Source organism: Tasmannia lanceolata, unplaced genomic scaffold, assembly GCF_043159265.1.
Source record: "Tasmannia lanceolata isolate RefF3 unplaced genomic scaffold, GAP_Taslan_0.1 ptg000002l, whole genome shotgun sequence".
Classification (NCBI taxonomy): Eukaryota; Viridiplantae; Streptophyta; class Magnoliopsida; order Canellales; family Winteraceae; genus Tasmannia; species Tasmannia lanceolata.
The window spans coordinates 20720602-20737050 of record NW_027518679.1 but is presented as its reverse complement, the minus strand read 5'-3'; the positions used below and the strand labels follow the sequence as shown (position 1 = coordinate 20737050).

At 39.8% G+C, this 16449-nt stretch overlaps 1 long non-coding RNA gene across 4 annotated transcripts; it reads right to left on the bottom strand.

The window, feature by feature from the left end:
* Positions 1-2160: 2160 nt before the first annotated feature.
* Positions 2161-7002, bottom strand: LOC143886241 (uncharacterized). 4 transcript variants are annotated; one of them, XR_013253765.1, is made up of 7 exons: positions 6856-7002; positions 6685-6742; positions 6322-6438; positions 5436-5516; positions 2611-2665; positions 2408-2485; positions 2161-2222 (listed from the first exon to the last, which is right to left on the bottom strand). It is a non-coding gene; the product is annotated as an uncharacterized LOC143886241 (long non-coding RNA). The 4 variants fall into 4 exon arrangements; XR_013253744.1 differs by having other exon boundaries at positions 2161-2485; positions 2587-2665; XR_013253818.1 differs by having other exon boundaries at positions 2161-2506.
* Between the last annotated feature and the right edge of the window lie 9447 nt (positions 7003-16449).

Below are 16449 nucleotides of genomic sequence, written 5' to 3'. Positions count from 1 at the left end.
TCTATGTTTCACCATCCTTATCCCCTGTCCTGAGCTTGACTCCATCTTCATCCACGAATGAGACTTCACCCGTATGTGCATGAGACTTTCTCTCCTTGAAAGTGAGTCGTAGAACGAGAGACTTTATCCGAGCGAACGAGGGCACTGGCCCAGTCCTATTAAACAAAGAAATAGTCAATCAGAGAAGAAAGCTTCAACCCATCTTACTATACGCTATTTGATATACATCTCGTTTGGGATTCGAACCCATGCGTAGACCAGTCACTTACTTAAGTTGTTCACTGGAGCCCGCTATACCACTTAGCTAGCGAGATTTCTTCAAGTTGCCGGCAAAGGTATCAATCCGGATTGAAGCGAAAACAAAAGATTGAAGAAATTAGGACGCAGAGTCAGTAACGGTGGGCAGCATATGTGGCACCTCCCTTTGAGATCGAGGTGAAAAGGATTTGACGACTATACAGGAGAGGTACGAGCGCTTGACACTGAAACCTATATGCGTCATACGTATGGTATCCCCAATTGGTTCGGATAATACAAAGAGTACGCTCCCTCTGCTCTTCTAACTCAGAACTCTAGTAACGGCTTATATCCGGGCTGAGATGGCTTCCCGATCATGTAGATCCGCTCACTTTTTTTATTTTTAGCCTGTTTGCATTCCTTTGAAAGGAGACAGTACACTTTCACTGGTTATTATATGAGCATCTAAAGAAAGATAAGGAACATAAGGTAACAATCAACTCCTTTTCCGACCCTTGTTGTTTGCACGAGTCTTAAATAAACTAAAGTAGTGGAAGTTCCTGTTAGCAATAACAATTGAGCGAAAGAAGACACCTAAGCTTGAGCTTGAGGCTAGCTCCGAATCCAAGAAGCTAGCCATAGCGAGACTAAATGCAAGGGTTGGGCTGGCAGCAAAGGAAAGGCGCGCAGTAGGGATTGCACTCGCTGAAAGTGAAGAGAAGAGGAACAGACTTCTTCCTAGAGAATCGGAGAAGCTGGACTTTATTCCCTATGGGAAGTCTTTTTTTTCACCATTCATTAGCCAGGGGAGTAGGGTCTTTCCCAAAACCCATAGGAGAGGAGGGGATTTCCTTCTTCCCAGCCAGAAGCAAAAGAAGACGAATCTGCATTAGCAGACACATCTGTAGAAGCATCCAATTATATGCTGTTTCATCCGCCACATCATAGGAAGGCAAGAAAGCTCGAACGGAGGCATCAAAAGCATAGCAGTAAGCTTAGACTTAAGCCACTGGTCTAGGATAAGCAGCATCTACTGAGGCTAGAAGAGACTCAACAAGGGATTCAACAACTCAAGGAGGTACTAAAGAATGGCACAAAGTCAGTTTTTCCAGGTCTGAACGAAGAACTAGGACCAGCGATAACAAAAAGATTTGCTTTTCGGGCAGGGGAGCGAACAGGAAAACCAGAGATTTAGACAAACAGGAAGGCAAGAGAAAGACGAATACAAGAGGAAGAGGCTGCGAGTGGTGCGAGCGGAAAGAGCTGCGAGAGGAAAGCCTTAAGAGAGAGGGGGGCGAGGACTTGAACTTCCTCGGTTTAGCTTACTTAGCAGCCGGAAAGGCAGATGAAACCCCTTCCCCTTCCAATCGTTCCCCCTTTAGAATCCGAAAAGGGGTCATTGATTCCGAAAACGAAACGCTCTAGTTAGCATTTTTATTGTTTAAGCTTTAAATGGCATCTTTTATGGCTCTAGAGTTGAAAACAACAATGTCTTGTTGAAAACAACACACTCTCTCTCTCTCTCTCTCTCTCTCTCTCTCTCTCTCTCTCTCTCTCTCTCTCTCTCTCTATATATATATATATATATATAGAAACCCCATCACACGGCGGCTAAGAACAAAGTAAAACAGGATTTTAAATACAATGAGAAAGTGAACAACATGTGAAACATTTTCCTCCTTTCTCATTAGCAAGAAAACTCACTGAATGTCATATATAACAGCTATCAACTTTCTAACAGCTGAATTAATACAATTAATTGATTAATTTGGCATAAGATAAAGGATATATTCCTGACTCAATTAAAAAAGGATAGAACTTGTGGTACACGCATACACCAATTTAATAGGATATCTTAAGCATATGAAACATACAACGGAATAGGGTGTGAACATCAGCTGTTGTTAGAGAACCCATTCGATGGAGATGAAGACAATGGAATAAGTATTTCGATCCTTCTGCTTCCACGTCAGCAGGTTCAATTTCTATCAAAGATGAACTGTTATCTGTTCTTATAGTTGCAACAAAAGAAATACTAATGTTGGTACAGATAGCCCAATTGCAAAGAAATCAACATTCCACTCAAGAACTAAGACCATGTGGAATTATTCATGCACTGAAACCACATTGGAAAGACACGAACAAAATCAACGGAAAGAAAAGAACTTGCCATTCTTTAATGCATCTTGTTGAAGAGCATTTTGGTAGGTCAAACGTCAAACATAACTTGTCGCACCATGCCACTATTCTGTAAAATTCTTCAGTCACTCTGATTGCAACCCCAAGAAACAATCTAAACCCAAAATCCAATCCAAATGACAAAAGAAAAGAATATGCAGAAGAAGATACCATAGATCTTTCTTCAGTGCTTACTTGTTACATCATAAACATCTGCTTGTTCATCTTTAGCTTGCAACATGGTCCAAACCTGGAGGAAATTGTGTTTTGAGAGCATCAAATGAAGTGAAGGAAAATGTAAAGGAAATTTGGTGGAAATTGTGCTATGAGAACATCAAATGAAATGAAGAAAACAAAAAGACGATTAGAAAATAATATGTTAGAAATAAAACTAAAGTAGTGGGACAACCCGTGCATCGCACGGGTCAAAGTAAATTTAGATCTAAAATAAACCAAAATAAAATCAAAGTTTTCTCAAGAATAGAAATGTGTGTCCCGTTCAAAAACATGAAAAGCATAAGTGGGTTAGTGATGAACAACAGCAAGCCTGGTGATGGCCAAAAAATGACACACAAAAATGTATTCAACCGGTTTGAAAAGGAAAAAAATTATAAGACCGTTTATGATGCATGCCATTTATCTTACAAAAAATATATCACTATCTGAATCAGGTCAATGTGTTTTTCTAATTAGGGGTGCAACTTGGGTTGGGTTGAGGCCAACCCGAACCAGGCCAGAGGAACCATCTACTCAACCTGAACCCGACCCGACCCCATTTCAACCCAATGAGGCTCAACCCGAGCCAACCCAAGGAACCCCTTCTTTCCCAATCAGAGTTGAACCCGACCCGACCTGACCCAAGATCAACCCAACCAAACCCGAGTTTTTAAGCTTACAAAAAGAAAAAAAAAATTATAAAAAAAAAAAGTGCGGTTTTACTTGAATCTGATTGCCCAAGCCTTCAACTCAAACATGACCCGAACTCAATCAAGGTAGGGAAAACTCAACCCGAACCTGACCCGACCGCAACCCAACATGACTATTTTTTCAACCCAACGTGAGTTGCACCTGAAGTTCTAATGTTGATGGTGCATCTAGAGGGAATCATGGCATTGCTAGAGGAGGGGGTATTATTAGAGATAATAATAGTAGGGTAAGGATTGCATTCTTCTCACATCCCATGTGATGCACAGGTTAAGCAAAAACGTATGCATTACAAAATTGAGAATGGGTCGATGGAACAAATTCATGGTGGCCAATATGGGATAAGGATAAGTAACTCCTAAAACTGGTCAAAACCCAAACATCATATGGAGTATCAATTAAAATCTAGAGTGAATGCAAAGATATAAACCCATTAGCAGAAGAAAAAAACCAAAGCCTTTAAACAAAGCAGATCTATAGTAACAAAACAGAGTATTATGTGGGGTTAGATAATTGAGCAAGGTTTTAGAATACATAACTCGAGTTTTTATTTTATTTTTTGATAGGTACTACATAACTCAAGTTGGACTTGATAGAGCGAGTTTGACTTCACCCACGACATAGACAACTTCCCAAGTGCCTTAAAAGGTTTACTTTTATATCACATAAGTCATCATCATTGTATTTTCGCATGATTACATTTTAAGGAATAGATCAAGCAACAGTGGGGCAAGTACAAAATGAATTATTTTCAGCGTCAATATCAAATATGAGCTTGATTGTCATGTATTTGGCTTTCGTTGGTTGATTCAACCAATGGGTAGGATTGGTTGGATCTATGAGCTTTTAAACATTTAGGCCATCCATTGTGAGCTCCTCCAATGATTGATTTCGATCATCTTACAAATGTTATCTAGATTTTTTTAACAGAATCTACATATCTATCTTCACTATAGTGAACACAAAACGTTTGAAAATTTATAATGAAATACTCTATTCTGCTTTATATCTTTTCGTTCAATCAAGTCAATTGTCCAATACACATACATTTCGCCTATCATTAATTGACAGCTTGCCTGACAATAACAGATTTAGTTATTACAACAGCAACCCAATAAAATGAAAACTGTATCAACAGTAGTGTTTTCAATATAAAGAAATCAGAACTACAATTGCGCTGATGGGTGCAGCTGGCACATGAAAATCTAGCAACCATATCATGTTCATCATGAAACTCTTGAAGTCACTCAGAAACAGAGAAGTAAAACCAACCAAAAAATAAAAAGCCCGGGCTCTGAAAACAAAATTCCCAACCACAAAATTAGCCCTGAAATCCTACTCCATACCCTCACTCACTGCAAAAGTTTAAAAGAAAGCCTTTGCTTCTGCTATCCATGCAAACATGAATAGATAACCTACTCGAAAAATTCCCATATCTGTAGAGCTAAGAATAATTTGGGAATCATAACAGCCAATGACAGAAAAATTGAAACCCACAGTCATTGTTAAAAAAAAAACATAAGAAAAAATCCCAATTCAATCAATGAAGAAAGTATAACCAAAATTCCATTAAAGCTATCACAAGACTTGAGAGGAACAGATTCAGTAAATCCTTTGTAAGCTACCACATCAGAATGGTAAGAATCAATCAGCTAGACGTGTATGCAGAAACTTGAGCTGAGAATACAAACATAATCAATAGTATTTAGCTTGGATAGAATAATATGGAACATAAATACCATTGCCTATCCTTGCCATGGGTACTTGATAGATAAACCAATGAAAATATAGCAGCAATAAAAAAGATGGAAAAGAAAAATAGGATAGATTATTTAAGACAATAACACGGTGATATTTTCAGTCACATGAGGCCCTGTTTGTTTTGGATTTTGACCACCAAAAACAGTTAGTTAGATCTCCATGAACAGAAAAGTCTCTAGATATATCATTTGCTAAATGATTTCACGTCAACTACTATAGAAAAAGTATGTAATCCAAACTAAACAGAATTGAAGAAAGAAGTGGAGATTCTAACCTTAACCCTAGAAAAATTAAAATTAAATGAAAGGAAAAGAAGGAAAAATTATAACTCATACCTGCATGAAACCCTTCAGAAAATGCATCCAGGTCTTTCGAAATCTTTAGTCTTGGTTCATGAAACCAAGTGCCCCAATGACCTGCTTAATCCACCATGAATATTAAAACAACACAGATATAACTTGTGGTACAAATAATGCCACTTCAAAAGGGTGAGATTTCTAGAAGCACAAAATCCCTGTTGAAAATAGATTACCAAACAAAAGCAAGCATGAAGAGCTTCTCTGCTATAGGGAAACACAAAAAACCTTTGGTGATGTTTTTTTTCCCAAAATAGTCCATGCCTAGAGTGAATAACAATGGCAGGGGAGATTAGAAAGTCTCATTTGAAAATTTAAATGACACAGACTAATAACAAAGTTAAACATGTAGACTTCAATTGAACTCCACATAAACTGAACATGTCTGAAATTATAGACATTAGAAAATTCATGATACGGTAAACTCCAAGACATTGATTCATGATCATGAAAAAGCAAAGAATCTAAGTGAATTAAAACGCCAGATTTCAACATATTGGAAAAAGGGATTGAGAAATTGTTCTATATAGCCTAACAGTAAAAATGAAGCTGTTGTTGTAAGACTATATCTGAGTCTTTCATGTCTTTCTCTTTTGTATAGGTAGGTCGCGGAGAAAATACAACATACCACTTGCCATTAGCAGCACAAATGAGAAAAATGAAAGCAAGTTATTCTTTTCTGTGAAGTTCTCTCTCATACAAAGTTAAAATTAGTTTACCTGTCATGCCCTTTTGAGATAGCATAAGATACAAAAAAAAAAAGGGGATCAACATAAGAGAAAACATTGAATTCACCCAGCTTGGAAATAGGAAAGTCACCCGCAAGCATCTTTTGAGTTCGCCATTGATAAGCCGATTAACTTACGTTAATTCTATAATCTGCTGCAGCTGAATTATTCAAACTGAATTCAGAACAGATCGTAGCAATGATGACAGAAGAAATAAAAGCAAGCTTGATGAATCCAGTGATAGTACCCATGATCTAATAAAATAAAAAATTCTCAAGTCAGTAAAAACCAAAAGTAAAAAAGAAATACACACACATATGACATATGCACCAACCAAACAATGCGAGATAAAATCCAACACCTAAATCAGCCTTTTTTTGTTAGGAAAACAATGCGAAGACCGAAAAAACCCAGGCGAAGTCCAACCCACAAATCTCTGATTTTTGTTAGGAAAACAACCCAAAAATCTTAGGAAAAAAAAACTCAAAAAAGTCCCAAACCTTTATGAAGATAATCAATCCAGATATGTCAATGCATAGAATTAGTTGTCTGTGGTGCCTGAAAAAAATAACCAATTGAACCGATCATATATATGTCAGTCACTGATGAAGAAACGAAAAAAAAAAAAAAGAACCCAACAAAGTTCTCAAAATCCAAAACAAATATCTGACCAAAATCTGTAGTTGGAAGATGTGCGTAGCATTTTTTGGAAGATGGATGATATGGCAAACTAAACCCAAGAATTGCTAATCCAACAAATAAAGTAAGAAAGAATAAGGGGAAAACCCCATGAAATCGAGTTTAAACATGCAGTCCAAATATCATGATATGATCCTGCACTGAATCAAAAGAAGATACACAAAATAGAAGAGAAAAGAGTTCCACTTCCAGGGGAACAACCTCAATAGTTCTGTTTTAGGAAAACATTTCTCTGCCTTTTTCCAGTACAAACTAACTACATAAACATCACTTTTCCCAGATCTGAGATCCACTCATCACAAACAGTAACTACCTTGCCACATCACCCCACTACCTATAAGCTGTAAAACAGTTACAGCACCACTAACTACACATGATTGTTAACAATACACATAACCTAACTACTACATATCTAACAACAATAGACACAATAAACATAAATAAAAAACAACAGACTCATACTAAGTATGGATACGTAACATTGCCACCCACTGGGCAGCAACCTTGTCCTCAAGGTTGAAAGCTTGGATACTTTTCTTTCAGCTGGTGCCATGGCTCCCACGTAGCTTCTCCAGGCCCAAGGTTAGGCCATTGAACTAGGACTTCAGTAATTGCTCGATTATTTTTCTTAATCACCCGTCTATCCAAAACAGCAATTGGTTCAAATTTAATTTCTCCGTCCTCACCCAATTCTGGCAACTTGGTCTGCATCTGAACCGCATCTCCGATTTTCTTCTTCAAACAAGATACATGGAATACAGGATGGATACAAGATTCCCTTGGTAAATCCAATTGATAAGCAACTTGTCCCACCTTTTGAAGTATAAGAAATGGTCCATAATATTTGGGGGCAAGTTTCATATTTCTGCGAAGCGCCACTGAAGTCTGTCTATATGGCTGCAACCGCAAATATACCCAGTCCCCCACTTCAAAATCACGTTCAGTGCGATGTCTATCCGCAAGCTGCTTCATACGGTTTTGGGCTTCATGCAAATTGTGTTTCAACAAACGAATCATAGCATCTCGGCTTTGTAAACTTCGTTCTACTGCATCAACTTTGGTACCTCCATCTGGATATAAGCCCAGCACTGGTGGTGGCTGTCCATAGATAATCTCGTATGGTGTCATTTTTGCCGCAGAGTGGAATGATGTATTATACCACCATTCCGCGAGAGGTAACCATTTTGCCCATTGCTTGGGCTTATCTCCTGTGATGCACCTTAGATAAACCTCCAAACAACGATTAAGAACTTCTATTTGGCCGTCGGTTTGTGGGTGATAAGAGGAGCTCATTTGAAGTTGAGTACCCTGCAACCTGAAAAATTCTCGCCAGAAATTGCTAAGAAAGAGCGGATCACGATCACTGGCAATTGTTTTTGGCATCCCATGTAAGCGAAAAATGTGATCCATGAAGGCTTGAGCTATGGTAAGAGCTGTGTATGGGTCTGCTAACGCAACAAAATGGGCATATTTACTAAGTCTATCAACCACCACCCATATAATACTTTTGCCATGTGATACCGGCAAACCCTCCACAAAATCCATGGCTATGTCGCTCCAAATTCGCTCCGGCACAGGTAGTGGCTGTAAGAGTCCCGGCGAAGCCACGGTTTCGTTCTTATTACGCTGACAAATTTCACACTCGGATATGAACTGCCTGACATCTTTTTTCATTTGCCGCCAATAAAACAAACGACAGGCCCGTTTTTGTGTCTTGTGTATTCCTTCATGACCCCCTTCTGGACTTGCATGAAGAGCAATTAAATTTTCAAACCTCAGCGGAGATACTGAGCTCACCACAAGCCTTCCTTTGTATCTTAATTCATTGTTTTCCCACTTGAAATTTGAATGGGTTGTTGGGTCTTCATAGAGCCGTTGGATGAGTTCCTTTAATTCTGGATCAGTCTGCCATTCATCCTTCACTTTATCCACCCATTCATGACAAGGAGAGGTTATAGCCATGGCTGTAGTACTCTCAATATCCTTGGGTTGCCGTAAAAGAGCATCTGCAGCCAAATATTCTTTACCACGCCGATAAACGATCTCGTAATCATACCCCAACAGTTTTGCTAGCCATTTCTGCTGTAGTGGTGTCGTCACTCGTTGTTCCAGTAAGAATTTGAGACTTAGATGATCAGTACAAATCTGGAACCTTCTCCCCACCAAATATTGTCGCCATTTCGTAATTGCGTGCACCACTGCCGTGAGTTCTTTTTCATATGTAGAAAGACCAAGATGTCGACTTGATAGTGCTCGGCTCATAAAGGCTATGGGATGACCATTTTGAGCCAATACACCACCAATCCCCACACCGGAGGCATCACATTCGATCGTAAATGACTTGGAGAAGTCTGGTAATGCCAATACCGGAGTTGATGTCATAGCAATTTTTAGACCCTCAAATGCCTTTTCTGCCTCAACAGACCATTTAAAATTATCTTTCTTGAGCATCTCCGTCAACGGCTTACTAACTTTCCCATAGTTCTTGACAAATCGTCTGTAATATCCGGTGAGGCCTAGAAAGCCTCGCAAAGCCTTCAAGGTTTTCGGTTTTGGCCATAAGATCATGCTGGAAATCTTTGTTGGGTCTACAGAAACACCATCACCTGAAATTATGTGGCCCAAGTATTCCAACTTGGGTTTCCCAAACAAGCATTTTGATCTTTTTACATATAAACTGTGTTCACGTAGAATTCCCATAGTTTTCTTTACACATTGTAAGTGCTCTGACCAAGTAGAATTGAAAACTAATATGTCATCAAAGAAAACTAAAATGAATACCTCGTTCATTAGGCTTTGAAAAGTTGACGGGGCATTAGTCAATCCGAATGGCATTACTAAGAACTCATAATGCCCTTCATGAGTTCGGGAGGCGGTCTTGTGGATATCCTCGGTGTGCACCCGGATTTGATGATATCTCGATCTCAAATCCAACTTTGAAAAGTAATTGGCTCCATGCAGCTCGTCCAATAATTCATCTATTATCGGCATCGGAAATTTATCCTTTACAGTCACCTTATTTAGCGCACGATAATCAAGCACATGCGCCATGATCCATCCTTTTTTCGTACCAAGATGACAGGTGATGAGAACGGGCTAGTGCTTGACCGAACAATTCCAGCTTCCAACATCTCCTTCATCAATCTTTCGATTTCATTTTTCTGGATATATGGATATCTGTATGGTCTTACATTAACGGGTGGGGTGTCAGTTATAAGAGGGATGCAATGATCCTTGGCCCGTGGCAGTGGTAGTCCACTTGGCTCATTAAAAACATCAGAGAACTCACTTAAGAGCTCTTCCATCTCTTTGTCAAGCATAGCGTCTTCATGACTGACTGTGGTTGTAAAAAGTTGGGCCATAGTGGCCATATTTCCCTTCTTCAATTCATGACTGGCTGTGGTTGTAAAAAGTTGGGCCATAGTGGCCATATTTCCCTTCTTCAAAATATGGTTCATGCGTTGAGACCCAACCATCTTCACTGGCCTTTCCTTGCCACCTCGTAATGTATGCTTCCGACCTTCTAATGTAAACTCCATTCTTAACCTTGCGAAATCCCAAACTACTGGTCCCAAAGTTGCTAACCATTGGATCCCTAACACTAGATCACAACCCCCAAGTGGCAACAGCTTGACGTCCGCTTGAAAAATAGTTCCTTGCATCACCCATTTCAACCCTTGCATTCAGCCACGCTTGTAACTTTTCCACCATCAGCCACTACAACTTTCAATGGTTGAGATTTTTGTACTTCGCAAGCTATCCTTTTGCCGTTCCTGGATCTAAAAAATTGTGGGTGCTCCCGGAGTCTATCAAAATAATAATAGGCTGCCTCTTAATGTAGCCCCGAATTCGCATTGTTTGATGGGATGTGGACCCAGAAAGAGCATGCACAGATATTTGAGGTTCCTCCGATTCACTACTGATTTGTTGTTCGGGTTCGACCAATTCTTCACCATCACTTCCATCTTCTTCAAGGTCCAACATAAATATCTGTTGTCTTTTGCAACGGTGTCCCGGGGTGTAGCGCTCATCGCAATTGTAGCACAACCCTCTATCTCGCCTTGCCTTCATCTCAGCATGAGTCAACTTCTTCATAATTGGAGTAGTAGTTCCAACCGGTTGTTTGGCTTGACCGCTAATCTGCCCCACAACTTTGCTTGCTCCTATTCTGTGCTTCTTTGACAATGCCTCATGATTCTCTTCTTGCAACTTAGCTAATCCAACAGCCTGCAACACCGTTTTAGGCTTAAACATTTGCACACTAGTCCGTATTTCATCTTTGAGACCGCTGAGGAAGCAACTGACGTAAAACCCTTCTGGTAGATCATTGGTCAGATTTGCCAGTTGTTCAAAACGATCCTCATATTCTGCCACCGTCGAAGTTTGTTCAAGTTTCGTAAGCGGGCCGATGAAATCCTCGTACGTATTCGGACCAAAGCGTGAACAGATAGCCTCTACAAATTCTTGCCATGGCACTTGTCCTTTGAGTTTTTCAAACCATTGGTACCACTGAATCGCCTTCTTCTCCAAGTGGATGGACGCTAAAGGAAACTTTTGTTCCTCCTCGGTGTTGTTGTAAGTGAAAAACCGCTCCACTCTTGTAACCCATCCGAGTGGATCTTCCCCATTGAACTTTGGGAAGTCTATCTTGGTATATTTGGTATAAGCAGGACCCCTTCCCGTCTGTATTTTTGGAAACGAATCATGTATAGACTCTTCTTGATCTCCATTTTTGTGCATTGCCGATGCCGACAATGTCTCATATTTGAGGTCCAACGCCGCTACGAGTTGCTTGAACTGATTTATTGCCTCCATTTGTTGTTTACTTTGGTGTTCGTTGTTTTCTCGCAATTGTCTGAATTCTGCTTCCAATTTCTTCCCATCCTGTGATCTAGTTCCATCAGCCATGGTTCCTCGGTATCACAGATAAGATCGACCGCTCTGATACCACTGATATGATCCTGCACTGAATCAAAAGAAGATACACAAAATAGAAGAGAAAAGAGTTCCACTTCCAGGGGAACAACCTCAATAGTTCTGTTTTAGGAAAACATTTCTCTGCCTTTTTCCAGTACAAACTAACTACATAAACATCACTTTTCCCAGATCTGAGATCCACTCATCACAAACAGTAACTACCTTGCCACATCACCCCTACCTATAAGCTGTAAAACAGTTACAGCACCACTAACTACACATGATTGTTAACAATACACATAACCTAACTACTACATATCTAACAACAACAGAAATAATAAACATAAATAAAAACAACAGACTCATACTAAGTATGGATACGTAACATATCAGAATAAAGAAAGGGAAATAGGCATTTTACTTACCTCTTTTTTTCTCGATTTGATTAAGGGAGAAGTGATTCGAGATTGGATGGAGACATGAAGTTGCGATCTTCGCTGGGCAGAGCGAGGAAGAGGAAGAGACACATAACTGAATGCGAAAAGGCATGAAAGAAATTGTTAGAATATGATCAAATGGGAATGGCAAAAGGCTTGAAAAAAATTGTTGGAATATCGGTGGTGATAAGCGGCTTGAGGCCGGCCTACGAAGAAGAAGTTCAAACGTTTAGAAGGGGGGTGGAGAGAAAATAGCGAGAGAAAATGTGGCAAATATCAGGGCGAGATTTTAGGCTTCTATTTTCCTTAAGAAGTTGAAACGTTTAGAAGGGAAAACCAAGTGAAACATCGAGAGAGAAAGAGAGGTAGATAAGGGTGTCAATTTTGGCTCGGGCTCGGAAGCTCGCTCGAGCTCGGCTCGAATCCTTAACGAGCAAGCCCGAGTTAGGCCAGGCTCGGCTCAGCTCGGCTCGTTAAGGCTCGTTAAGAATTTAATATATTTATATATGTGTATATATATATATATATATATATATATATATATATATATATATATATATATATATATATATATATATATTATATATTAATATATACATTAAAAGGGTTGTCCATGGAGTGAAAAGGGGGGCAAAATATGTCACTTCATTTTTGGAACCCCATTTGTTACTAGGACCACCCCCCATAGTGTAAAAAAAGTAGTCAAATTACACTAGTAGGGCTGTCCAGGGAAGATGAGAGGTGTGAACATAATATAACCCGAGCTCGGTAAGGCTCGCGAGCCGCTCGCGAGCCTGACCGAGCCGAGCCTCACTTGTGAGCTTAACGAGCCGAGCCGAGCCTGGCCAAGCTCGGCTCGGCTCGTTTACACCCCTGGAGGTAGAGATTTTAGGCTTCTACTCTCTCTCTCTCTCTCTCTCTCTCTCTCTCTCTCTCTCTCTCTCTCTCTCTCTCAATGTGAGGCGAAGGGGTGGGCTGACACGTAAGCAAATTTTTATTTTTTTTAAGATGAGCAAAATCAAAGATTTATTTTGGAAAAATTCTCAAAAATTTGTGATTTTTATCTGAAAATCTCAAAAAATGATAGAGTTGGCTAATTTCTCAAAAAGGGTGAAACGCATCCCAATGAGTGTTTTAGGACAAAAATGCCCTTATGTTGCCTTTCCCTCCAAGAAAGTAAGCAACAAATCTCAATGCATTTCACCTACCAATTTGACCTTGTCACCTTCTTCCCACGCCAAAATCAAAGATCATTGGCTGTTGTAAAAATTCCAAACGAAATTCCATTGCAGAGAGGTGAAACTCCCCTCTCCTAAAATATAGATTTTATTGCATCTTTTATTTTTCTTTGGCTTTCAAACCTAAGCTTCTCAAGTAGGTCCATTGTTATACATTTGCATACATTTAACATGTTTCTTACACTACTATGGTGTATTGTCATCATCTTGTTAACTTGTTAGAGATTTGTTATGGTTGTGTTAGGCATTTGTTATTGTCATCATCCTCTTTCCAATGTTATGGTGTATTGTCATAATCTCTCTATCTCTCTATTGCTCTCTATATTTCTACTTAGAGTAAACCAGGATGAAACTCATGTCTATACAATTACAACCACTATTTAAATGTGTAAAAACAATATTTTGTTCTCGGAACCACTGTTGATATCTAGGAACCAGTATTTAAACACTCAGAAGCAGCAATTATACTTAGGAACCACTATTTACCACTATGTAGTGGTTCTGAGGTATAAATAGTGGTTTCCGAGGTATAAATAGGTGTTCCGAGGTATAGATAGTGGTTCAAGAGTAGAAATATTGCTTCACACAATATACCTTGGAACCATGTGTAGACACCCCATTTTGACCGGACCCAAATTCGTAGCGTTGGTGCGAAGCCTCGTCAAATCGGTGAGTCGGGGTCCTGAATTGAACCCTGAAGCAGCTTATGGTCCCACTGAGGTCCCCGTAAAATTTCATCAAATTCCGAGCCAATTTGGCAAATGGGACGAGCCGAGAAAGGATGTGTAGTACAAATCCAAAGGGGGGTGAATTATCTGCTGAGGAGGTTGTCCAGGTAAAAGAGGGGCGAATTATCTTGTGATGGTCGCGCCCAAGCCAAATAAGACAAAAATGGCGGGCGCGACTCATCCAGTTTTGTGCGCCCATCAAATAGGGGTGCAGATATCAACCGGTTATTTTAACATATAAAAGAAAAAAATCAAAACGAAAGAAAGGGGCGGGATTTTTCGTCTGAATCGGAGAGGGAGAGAGAGAGAGGGAGAGATCCGGCCCACCTCCGGCCATCTCCCTCATCTCTCCGGCTGGCTTCCTCGGCCATTCGAGCCACCACTTCCACCTATAAAAGGGATCTGATCGAGTTTTAAGGGGGATCTTTCCTAATTTTCATTTCTCGTGACAGAGAAAGAGGCGAGAAAGAGAAAAAGGAAAGTAGGCTCCGATCATCTTCTCCGGCTTAGGCTCCGGCCAGCGTATTCTTCCATTTTTCCTCTTTGATTTTCTTTTATTCATCATCTCATTCATAAAAAATTTTTAGATCTACGATCGTAGACCGTGATTCATCTTCTCCTAGTCTAGATCTGAGCTAAGAAACCCATATGCAGAGAGAGAGAGAGAGAGAGAGAGAGAGAGAGAGAGAGGGATTTCATCCCTAATCATTTTCTCCGGCAATCTCTTTTCTCCGACCGTTTCTCCAGCTCAAGATTTTTAACAGGGAGAGGATCTCATTCTGGTTGAAATAAAAATGGAGAGAGAAAGAGACAGAGCTGAAGAGGGAAATTCATGAAACCTTATCTTCTTTTTCTTCTTCTCCGGTGAGATCATCTCCGGTGCGATCTTCTCCGGCGCGATCCTCTGTGGTGGAGTATCGGTTTTCTGTCATTTTATATCGGTTTTTTTGCTGTTTGAGCTGGTAAGGTTTCGGATTAAGAAAAATCGGAAGGAGGAGGCGCAGATGTAAGATCTGTTGAGGATTTTGTAAGTTGTGGTTTCTTCCGAGGTTTCTGTGAAGGGGAATTGTAGTAGGGGAAGAGGAGAGAGTTTCTCTTTCGGTTGTAGCGAGCCAAACGATGGCGGAATCACAAGGAAGGCCGTTCTGGAGCCGCCATGCCGGATTTCAGCTTCTCCGGCTGCCGGAAAAGATTCAGAGGACTCTCTCTATACAGAGCTCTGGCGCGCTTGTGCCGGATCGTTCGTGGCAGTTCCTCGAGTAAGTGAGAGAATTTTCTTACTTTCGCAAGGGCATATAGAACAGGTTGAGGCGTCCACGAATCAGATTGCAGACCAGCAGATGCCTGTTATCTCCTGTCAAAGGTACTTTGCCGTATAATGAACGTAGAATTGAAGACTGAACCGGACACAGATAAGGAAGGATTTTTTTTTTACCACTTGCGACAAGAGAAAGAAAAGGAGTTATTGTCAGAGGAGAAGAAGAAGAGCGCGATGCATTGTCTCAGGTAATTGAAAGAGAGCAAAAGAAAAGGTAAGGTGATTTTATTATTCAGTTTTGTCCTTTTCTTTCTTTAGTTTTATTTTATTCTTTTCTTAAGGCATTCATGGATAGATACTACAATGATTTCTTTTCTTTGGTGCTTGTATTGATTTTGATGGACTCTGTCGATTGATCTGTACTTGTTTCTATTTTGAGCTGATAGTTTCTATTGTGGATACTCCCAAAGATACTTATGTGTGAATGAAAGTGTTATAGGGCTTGACTTTCTTTTTAGTGGTTCTTGTGTTGGACTTTGGGATTATTGATGCAAGTAATGCGCTTTCATTGAAATTATAGGAAAGAAGATTCATTTTAGCGAGGGCGATGAAGGCGATAGCCCAAGCCCATCTTTAGGGGACTCGTTCAATCTAAGTAGCGCTCCCCTCTTTTGTTTAGTAGGCCTACCCAACCTTTCAGATATGCCCCCTGTTATGCATCGAAATTTATAAAAATCAGAAATATCATTTGATGCATTTGTATAATCTGTTAAATTTTTTAATATTCTTCTCTTGTACTAAGCTTTGAGTTAGGGTTTGAAGACGGTAATAAATGGTGTTCAGGTGAGATTATCTCAAAGCTTCTCATACTCATTCCTTTTTATTTTAAATAAATTGTTTAATTGAAGAAGGAAATCAGATGATTTGCACTATTCGATGTCCTTGACACGAATATCGTCTGATTTCAAGGCGGTTTGTAGAAATATTA